The sequence below is a fragment of the Macaca nemestrina genome, chromosome 20 (assembly GCF_043159975.1).
Source record: "Macaca nemestrina isolate mMacNem1 chromosome 20, mMacNem.hap1, whole genome shotgun sequence".
Taxonomy (NCBI): Eukaryota; Metazoa; Chordata; class Mammalia; order Primates; family Cercopithecidae; genus Macaca; species Macaca nemestrina.
In genome coordinates, this window is record NC_092144.1 from 6,149,979 (window position 1) to 6,160,424 (window position 10,446).

General features: G+C 47.4%; 1 pseudogene; it reads right to left on the bottom strand.

Moving 5' to 3' along the window:
• Positions 1–6,529: 6,529 nt before the first annotated feature.
• Positions 6,530–9,985, bottom strand: LOC105487071 (LON peptidase N-terminal domain and RING finger protein 1 pseudogene; annotated as a pseudogene).
• Positions 9,986–10,446: the final 461 nt, after the last annotated feature.

Genomic DNA, 10,446 nt, shown 5'->3' on the forward strand with positions numbered 1-10,446 from the left:
TGAGTAGCTGGCGCTACTGGTGTGCACTACCAAGCCTGGCTAATTTTGTTTATTTTTATTTTTATTATTATTTTTAAATTTATCGTTATTATTATTATTGTTTTTCGAGATGGAGTCTTGGTCTGTCACCAGGCTGGAGTGCGGTGGCACGATCTCCGCTCACTGCAACCTCAGCCTCCTGGGTTCAAGCAATTCTCCTGCCTCAGCCTCCTGAGTAGCTGGGATTACAGGTGCCCGCCACCAAACCCGGCTAATTTTTGTATTTTTAGTACAGATGGGGTTTCACGATGTTGGCAGTATGGTCTCCAACTCTTGACCTCATGATCTGCCCACCTCAGCCTCCCAAAGTGTTGCGATTACAGGTGTGAGCCACTGTGCCTGGCAATTTTATTTGTTTTTTTTGTAGAGACGAGGTCTTGCTATGTTGCCTAGGCTGGTCTCAAACTCCCGGGCTTGAGTTATCCTCCCGACTCTATAAGAATTAAAGAAAGAGGAAAGAAACAGGAAAGGTGGCTTAACAGTCAAGCCACCTTTCTCTCTTATTTTCAGAGAAAATAAACCTGAGAGGGGCTTCTGGCTGAGTTAGGTCAGAGGCACACTCTCTTACAGACTAGGAGTTTTTAGAGATTTATCAGAAGCTTGGACTGCTTCTGTGTTTCTTTCTTTCTTCTTTTTTTCTTAGTTGAAGTCTCGCTCTGTTGCCCAGGCTGGAGTGTGGTGGCACAATCTCGGATCACTGGAACCTCTACCTCCCCGGTTCAAGCAATTCTCCTGCCTCAGCCTACAGAGTAGCTGGGACTACAGGTGTGCACCAACACACCCAGCTAATTTTTGTGTTTTTAATAGAGATGGGGTTTGCCATGTTGGCCAGGCTGGTCTCAAACTCCTGACCTCAGATGATCTGCCCGCCTTGGCCTCCCAAAGTGCTGGGATGATAGGTGTGAGCCACTGTGCCCAGCCCTGTGTTTCTTTGTTGTGCTTATCTAGGAGGGAGAGTTGCATGTCTGTCCCCATGCACCTTCCTGCAGCTGCAGGCATTGCCCGCCGAGTCTGCCTTTAGCTTCCCCATGTTAGTACATCTGAAGGGAAAGGAATGTGTTTATTAAGTAAGACCCCACTGTTTTACTGGGGCCCATTGATTGAGGGTGAAGTTTGGCAGTTACCCAAGAGACTTCCTCCTCGCCTCCCGCTGTGTCTGAGCTGCCTTATCTGTGTTTTACTGTCTGATCTTTCTGGCTGCTTGTAGTTAGAAGAGAAGTGATTTTCTTGAAATGCATGAGGCTAGAAAGGGAGCTGGAGGTCAGGTGCAGTGGCTCACGCCTGTAATCCCAGCACTTTGGGAGGCTGAGGCAGGTGAATCACTTGAGGTCAGGCGTTTGAGACCAGCCTGGCCAACATGGCAAAATGCTGTCTCTACTAAAAACACAAAAGTTAGCTGGACGCACTGGCATGCACCTGTAATCCCAGCTACTCAGGAGGCTGATGCAGGAGAATCGTTTGAATCCGGGAGGTGGAGGTTGCAGTGAGCCAAGATCACACCATTGCACTCCAGCCTGGGCGACAAGAGTGAAATCCTGTCTCAAAAAAAAAAAAAAAAGAAAGAAAGAAAGGGAGCTGGAACTTGAAGTGGCGGGATTTGTCTGAGATGACGATGCTCTGACTCTGTCAGCCGTGGCCTCCCAAAGTGCTGGGATTACAGACATGAGTCACCGCACCTGGCCCACAAACAATTATAAATAAAGTTTAACTCTTATGTAAAGACCTGACAATGCATACAATGGTCCTCTGTTGATTTGGAAGCAGGGACAGTTTTCTATTACAGTCTGTTGATTGTATTGTATAATTGTTAAGGGAAAAAAGGAAAATTATATTTCTGTTTTTTGTTTGTTTTGAGACGGAGTCTCGCTCTGTCACCCAGGTTGGAGTGCAGTGGTGCGATCTCAGTTCACTGCGACCTCCACCTCCCTGGTTCACAAACAATTCTCCTGCCTCAGCCTCTTGAGTGGCTGGGGTTACAGACACACACCACTACACCCAGCTAATTTTTGCATTTTTAGCAGAGACAGGGTTTGTTGGTCAGGCTGGTCTCCAACTTCTGGGCTCAAGTGATCCACCCACTTCAGCCTCCCAAAGTGCTGGGATTACAGGCATGAGCCACCAAGTCCGCCCTCCCCAGTATTTCTTATTGGAACTGTTTTTCTTGTTTGAGGTTTCTTTTCCACACCCTGAATCTACAATGACCCAACCACAAATTCGGGAACCTTGCTTCTGAGGCCCATTCTCTGATGAGTAAGTTTAGTCCCAAATGGGGAAAGTACCTAAGTTTCAGCCTTTTCAGCCTGACTGCATCTATTTAGAGATAGGGTCTTACAGGGGTGATCACGTTAAAATGAGGTCATTAGGGTAATCCCTGATCTAATATGACTGATGTTCTTATAAAATGGGGGCTTTGGCTAGATGTGGTAGGGTGGCTCATGCCTGTAATTCCAGCACTTTGGGAGGCCGAGTCACGTGGATTGCTTGAGCCCAGGGGCTTGAGACCAGTCATGGGCAACATAGCAAGACCCTGTCTCTACAAAAAATACAAAAATTAGCTGGGTGTGGTGGTGTACACCTGTAGTCCCAGCTGCTAGGGAGGCTGAGGTGGGAGATCACTTGAACCTTGAGGTCAAGGCTGCAGTGAGCTATGATTACCACTGCAATCCACCCTGTGTGACACAACAAGATCCTGTCTCCAAAAAAAGTGGGGATGAGGGGTGGAATTTGGACGCCGACACACACAGGGAGAGCAGCATGTACAGAAGAAAATGGCATCTGTGGCCAGGCCCCAGTAGCTGATGCCTGTAATCCCAGCACTTTGGTGGATCACTTGAGATCAGGAGTTTGAGATCAGTCTGGCCCATATAGTGAAACCTCGTCTCTACTAAAAATACAAACGTTAACCGGGTGTGGAGGCGTGCACCTGTCATCCTGGCTACTCCATCTCAAAAAAACAAAAAACAAAAACCAAAAATAAAAAAGAAGAAAATGTCATCTATAAGCCAAGGAGAGAGGCCTGGAACAGAGCCTTCCCTTACAGCCCTCAGACGGAACCTTATCTGCCAATGCCTTGATTTTGGACTTCCAGCCTCCAGAACTGTTAGACAATAAATTTCTGCTGTTGAAGCCCCCAGTATGAGCTACTTTGTTATAACAGCCATATCAATTAAAAAAGAGAATTAAAGGAGTTGATAATTTTTTTTTTTTTTTTTTGAGATGGAGTCTCGCTCTGTCACCCAAGTGGAGTACAATGGCACCATCTCAGCTCACTGCAACCTCCGCCTCCCAGGCCCAAGTGATTCTCCTGCCTTAGCCTCTCGAGTAGCTGGAGCTACGGGCACATGCTAGCATGTCCAGCTGATTTTTGTATTTTTAGCAGAGATGGGGTTTTGCCATGGTGGCCAGGCTGGTCTCAAACTGCTGACCTCAAGTGACCCACCCGCCTCGGCCTCCCAAAGTGCAGGGATTACAGGCGTGAGCCACCGCACCCAGCCAGGAGTTGATAATTTAATACACTTTCAATGCACAGTGTCTGGCTCCTGGTTAGCAATTATTAAGGACACTCAAATGGACAGAAACGATGTTACAGAAACACAGTGGTACAATAGAGGGGTTGCGGCCAGGCACAGTGGCTCATGCCTGTAATCCCAGCACTTTGGGAGGCTGAGGCGGGTGGATCACGAGGTCAGGAGTTTGAGACCAGCCTGGCCAACATGGTGAAACCCCGCCTCTACTAAAAATACAAAAATTAGCTGGGCGTGGTGGTGGGCACCTGTAATCCCAGCTACCTAGAGGCTGAGACAGGAGAATTGCTTGAACCTGGGAGGCGGAGCTTGCAATGAGCTGAGATCGCGCCACTGCCCTCCAGCCTGGGTGAAACAGCGAGACTCTGTCTCAAAACAAACAAATAAACAAAAAAGGTTTGATTCAAAACTGGCAAGCAAGGCCAATAATAGAGAGAGTAAAAATACTATGAGAGATAGTGAAATAAGAGATAGTGAAAATACCATGAGAGATAGTGAAATAAGATAGTGAAAATACTGTACGTTGAACAGGACGCGTTGAGAGATATGACTAAGACAACACAAAGGCACATTTCTCAAGCAGTGACACACAGGTTTACAGATGACATCATACAACGACAGATGTGGGTATTAGAAAGAAGCAACAGCTCACAGAAGAGCCTTGCCGTGACACAGCTGTGATGTTACAGAGATATCCTCAAGCTGGGCATGGTGGTACATACCTGTGGCTCCAGCTACTTGGAAGGCCGAGGCGGGAGGATCTCTTGAGCCCAGGAGGTCGAGGCTGCAGTGAGCTGTGATCACACCATTGCACTCTAGCCTGGGCGACAGAGAGACACCCTGTCTTTAAAAAAAGAACCGTCGGCCGGGCGCGGTGGCTCAAGCCTGTAATCCCAGCACTTTGGGAGGCCGAGACGGGTGGATCACAAGGTCAGGAGATCGAGACCATCCTGGCTAACATGGTGAAACCCCGTCTCTACTAAAAAAAAAAACAAAAAACTAGCCGGGCGAGGTGGCGGGTGCCTGTAGTCCCAGCTACTCGGGAGGCTGAGGCAGGAGAATGGCGTAAACCTGGGAGGCGGAGCTTGCAGTGAGCTGAGATCCGGCCACTGCACTCCAGCCTGGGCAACAAAGCGAGACTCCGTCTCAAAAAAAAAAAAAAAAAAAAAGAACCCTCTTGCCAACAAGGGAGTTACAAAGTCATAATGTCATAAAAGCAATTATGCAAGGATGGGATATTGTAAACCAACCACAGCTTTATAATATCATAGCCATTACTCTAACGTTGCCAAACAGGAAGACAAATACTGTATGATCTCACTTATATGTGGGATCTAAAATAATCAAACACATAGAAGCAGAGAATAGAGTGGTGGTTGCCAGGGGCTGTGGGTGGGTAAAATGAAAGCTGTTGGTCAAAGGATACAAACATTCAGTTAAGAAAGACGAGGCCGGGCGCGGTGGCTCACGCCTGTAATCCCAGCACTTTGGGAGGCTGAATGGATCACCTGAGATCGGGAGTTTGAGACCAGCCTGACCGACATGGAGAAACCCCATCTGTCCTAAAAATAGAAAATTAGCCGGGCGTGGTGCTGCACGCTTGTAATCTCACCTACTCGGGAGGCTGAGGCAGGAGAATCACTTGAACTCAGGAGGCGGAGGTTGCAGTGAGCGGAGATCACATCATTGCACACCAGCCTGGGAACCAAGAGCAAAACTCTGTCAAAAAAAAAAAAAAAAAAGAAAGAAGAAGGAAAGATGGCTCACGCTTGTAATCCCAGCACTTTGGGAGGCCGAGGTGGGTGGATCATTTGAAGTCAGGAGTTCAAGACCAGCTTGGCTAACATAGTGAGACCCCATCCCTACTAAAAATACAAAAATGAGCCAGCTGTGGTGGCGGGTGCCTATAATCCCAGCTACTCAGGAGGCTGAGGTAGGAGAGTTGCTTGAACCTTACAGGTGGAGGTTGCAGTGGGTTGAGATTATAGCACTCCAGCCTGGGAGACAGAAAGTGACTCTGTCTCAAAAAAAAAAAAAAAAAAGGTGTCTTTGTTGGATTGATAAGGAACTCCCTCCTTCTTCTTCCTCTTTTTTTTTTTTTTTTTAATTTTTTATTTTTGAGACAGGGTCTCTCTCTGTCATTCAGGCTGGAGTGCAGTGGGGTGATCTCAGCTCACTGCAACCTCTACCTCCCAAGTTCAAGTGATTCTCTTACCTCAGCCTCTCTAGTAGCTGGGACTACAGGCGCTCACCACCAAGTCAGGCTAATTTTTGTAGTTTTTGGTAGAGATGGAGTTTCACCATGTTGGCCATGCTGGTCTGGAACTCCTGACCTCAAGTGATCCACTCACCTTGGCCTCTCATAGTGCTGGGATTACAGGTGTGAGCCACCGTGCCCGGCCAAGGACCCCCTTCTACCAGACAGAAGCCAAAATGCACAGACTAGGAGGCAGATTATCGGCTGGATTTGAGCCTTCACTCACATCTTTAGTCCAGGGACTAAATATATGTATATATATATATAAATATGATTGGGTGTGGTGGCTCATGCCTGCAATCCCAGCACTTTGGGAGGCTGAGGCAGAAGGGTCACTTGAGTGCAGGAGTTCAGGACTGGCCTGTGCTACATAGGGAGACCCTGTCTCTGCAAAAAATTAGCTGGGTGCAATGGCGTGCACCTGTAGTCCCAGCTACTTGGGAGGCTGAGGCTGGAGGATCGCTTGAGGCCAGGAGTTCGAGGCTGCAGTAAGCCATGATTGCACTACTGTACTCCAGTCTGGGTGACAGAACCAGACTCTCTCTTTCTCTTTCTCTCTCTCTCTCTCTCATCGGATATATGTATCAGAGGCTAGGAAGAGGGGAGAGGGGGATGAGGAAAAAATAAGAATACAAAAGTATTTATTTATTTTTTTAGGAATTTAGCTTTTATTCAAAATTAAATAAGGAAAAGCAAAAATTTTAAGAAATTTTTACAAATTACTTACATAAAAGAAAGTTAATAAGGATAGTCACAAATTTGCAACAGATAATTACAAAAGTTTCTAGGGCAGCATGAATATAAACCATGTCACAGCATGGTCATCTAACTGTGATATGAATAAGGCATAACTAGCATTTGCTCCGAGACCAGAATTAAAAACAAAAACAAACTTTAAAAGCTTAGTTCTATATTAAACTTCTTCTCTTCTCCCAGATCCTTAATGGGTTTATACTATGTATTTTTTTTTTTAAACACATCATGTCAAACTATAAATTACATAAATGGGCAGTTAATGTGAATAGCCTCCTAAAATGTACAAACTAACTGGTACTGAATTGAGTTCTCCTTTTACCTTTATGTACAATTAAATGTAAACCATATTTTCACAGTTTTGAGTGTTTTATGAATAGATGCACAGTACCATGTCAGGTTTACAGTTGTTCCTGAAAACTGGCTGTAGGTTCTGCATCCAATGCCTGTCGGCCACTGTGATGCAAGTATTTACATAAATAAGAAACTGTGTCATAGTCAATGGTCAAGACAGTTCAGCAAGAGCAGTATTTCCAACAAAGAATGATCCTCAACACGATATTTTACATACTTGTGCAAATATAAGCATTAGGACAGATATATCTGAGGCAAATTCAATTTCCAAAAACTTGTATCGCTACTCTTGTAAACTTGGGCAACAAATGACCCTCAGCAAGTTCTGCTCTCTACGGCTTTTTTGTTTGTTTTAAAATTTTAAAGCCAGAGAAAATGCACACACACTACCCAACCCCCACAAGCACGCATGCATGCACGCGCACACACACGCACACACTCTCTCACTGAGTTCTTATTTCATTTTAGAGTAAAGTACATAGTGCAACTTCACAATGTAGAGGTTTAACACACATTCAGCGCGTGTTTTTCTGCGCAAGTTCTTAGTGGTCTAAATCCTAGTTGAAGGTATTCATTTGCAGAACCACAAGATTCAGGAGGTTGCAGGAAAAAGAAAAGTTTCATTACATTTCTGAAAGCAGCACTAGATGTGCAAAGGCAGCGGACAATCTGGCCATCGACGCAGCCAGATTAGGGTAATTTTAAAGGGAGATCCAAGCAGTTACTTAGATTGGTCTCTAGAAAAATAGGTCAGTATAGTATCTTTGTCAACCGTTCTTTCAAAGACTTCATTGACAAAACTGACAGCTGGTATCGTGGATCTACAGGGAGAACTGCAAGAAGCCACCAACACCATGTGGGTCCATTAGGGATTGCCTGAAGGTTTTTCTCCCTCTCGGGCATTGATCCAAAGTGCTGAAGAATTTGGCTTCGAAATCTGTCTCTTAAATTCTGAAACCAGCTGCAGGCTTGAGAGTAAACCAAATCATGAAGCTCTCTGAGATTCTTACTCTCATCTTCATTCTCAACCTTAACATCTTCCAGATATTCAATGTCGGCAGTGCAATATCCATCTTTCATTCCTCTTTTTAAAACCCTAAACCGCTTTCCTCCAACTGTATCAACCACAGACCTTCCGTCAGGTAAGAAATGCACGTTTCTCATTTGCAACATACAACCATAATCTGCAAAACTATTTTGTGTATCACTGACACACAATGCCAAACCGTTTGGTTCCAGTCTGTATACTTCTTCGAATCATCAATCTGTATCTTGGCTCAAATACACGGAGAGGGCAAGGCACAGTGGGGTAGGCCATAGTACAAACAAATATTGGAACATTCTTGGTCACGTGTGAGAGTTCAGCACTTTCTTCATCATATATTTTTTTTCTCTCAGACAGTTCATCAGGCAGATACTTCACTATTAATTCTTGCAACAGCTGTGTGACACAGTACCTCCTATCTGCTAGATACTCTTTTAAGCTTTCTTTGCAAAGAGGACAATGTGGTGCATGATCTAAACAACGCTCAAGACAATTCTTACAGCATAAATGTCCGCAAGGGGTTGTTACTGGCTCAAAAAACCACCCTACGCAGACAGAACATTCGAAATCCGAGACATCGATTCATTCTTCTGGAATATCACCATAAGCTAAGGAAAACATACAGACTTCATTGGGAGTTTCTCCTTGTTTTTTAAGCTTATTTCTTCCACCTTCATTTACAATCACATCCTGTTCTAAAAGAGACAACTTTCTTTTCAGCAGAACACCTTTTTCTTGAACAGACAGAACAGGTTCTGAGGACACTCTTTTTAAACGGTCCTCTCTGGCAGGCGTTTCTGTTGAATGTATAGACTGTGCTGACTGAGCACGGTTTAAGCTTCCTTTGACGGGCTCTGAAGTGACCTCTGGTATTTCTTCACCCTGCTTTGGGCTAGGCTCACTGGGAGACTGAGACTCTTCCATCACTGAAGGAAAATCAAAAGGTCTGTTTTTAGTACACGGTAATGAATTCCAGGAAGATTCCTTCAGGCCTTCTCTTAAGGTTTCAGGTAATAATAAATCACATAAAATCTTTTGCACTTGCAGCTTTGCAGGTGCAACATCTTCATCAAGGGCTAAGCACTGAAGACAGAGTTGTAAGGCATCACCCAAAAAACCAGCATCATAGAGTACTTTTCCTTTCCTGAAGTAAGCCTCAGGCCAATCTGGAAGTTGAAAAAGAACTGCATTGAAATCTTCTATGGCTGCTTTAAACTCTTGGAGACCAGCATATGATTCCGCTCTGTACATTTTTACAATCAAGTCACTGGGCTCTGCTCGCAGCGCCTCGCAGGCGGCGGCCAAGGCCTCCCGGTAGCGCCCCTGGTGCAGCAGCTCCCCGAGTCTGCCAGCCGCCCGGGGCCGCTCGCGCTGGCCCGGGAACCACTTCTCCGCCAGGTGGTTGAGGACGACGCTGGTTCTGAAGTCTGAGGCGGCAATGGCGGCCGCCAGAGGCGGCGGCCGCGGGGCGGTCCCTTCAGCATCAGTGGCACTGGCGGAGGGGGGGCAGCGGCCGGTCCGGCAGAGGCGGCAGCGGGCGCGGAGTTCCCTCCGCAGGCAGCGGCGGCAGTTGCTATGGTCACAGGGCACGGCACCGGCTCGCTCAGTAAGCCCCGGAAGCCCAGGCAGCCCCGGCAGCCCAGGCATCTGAGGACCCCGCAGGCGCCGCCGTCCGCGCCCGCAGCCGGGGCCGCGCTCCAGCTCAGCCCGTGGCGGAGCCGGTAGTTGAACACCAGGCAGTCCCACCAGGGCGCCCAGGCACTCGGGCCTGGCCGGGGCCCCGCGGCGCAGCGCCGCCGCGAACGCCTCCGGCGCGCCCTTCAGGTGGCCGCCCAGCGCCAGCAGCTCCCCCCGGCGGAGCAGCAGGTCCCAGCGCTCCGACTCCGCGGGCGCGCGCTCCAGCCGAAGGCCGCTGCCGCCGCCCACTTCCCAGAACCGGGCTCCGCCCTGCGGCGCCGGGGCCACCTCCCGACTCCCTCCCGGGGGACTCCTCGCCACAGCCGGAGAGGACATGGCCCGCGGAGGGCTGAGCTGCCGCCGCCCGCCGCCACGGTCCCGGAGCCTCCCGGGCGCGCGGCTCCGCACGCGGCCCCTACAAAGGTATTTATTATCACTGAACTGAATCCTTAATAATGTAAAAAAAAAAAAAAAAAAAAAAAAGGTAAACCATATATAAACATTTTACATATATAATTTAAAATTATATTTATATATAATTTACATACATGGTATATTGATATACCTAAAGCTGGAAAAATGTTAATCTCCCAAGCAGAAACTTGCCTTTGTTGGCCGGGCGCGGTGGCTCAAGCCTGTAATCCCAGCACTTTGGGAGGCCGAGGCGGGCGGATCACAAGGTCAGGAGATCGAGACCACAGTGAAACCCCGTCTCTACTAAAAATACAAAAAATTAGCCGGGCGCGGTGGCGGGCGCCTGTAGTCCTAGCTACTCAGGAGGCTGAGGCAGAATGGCG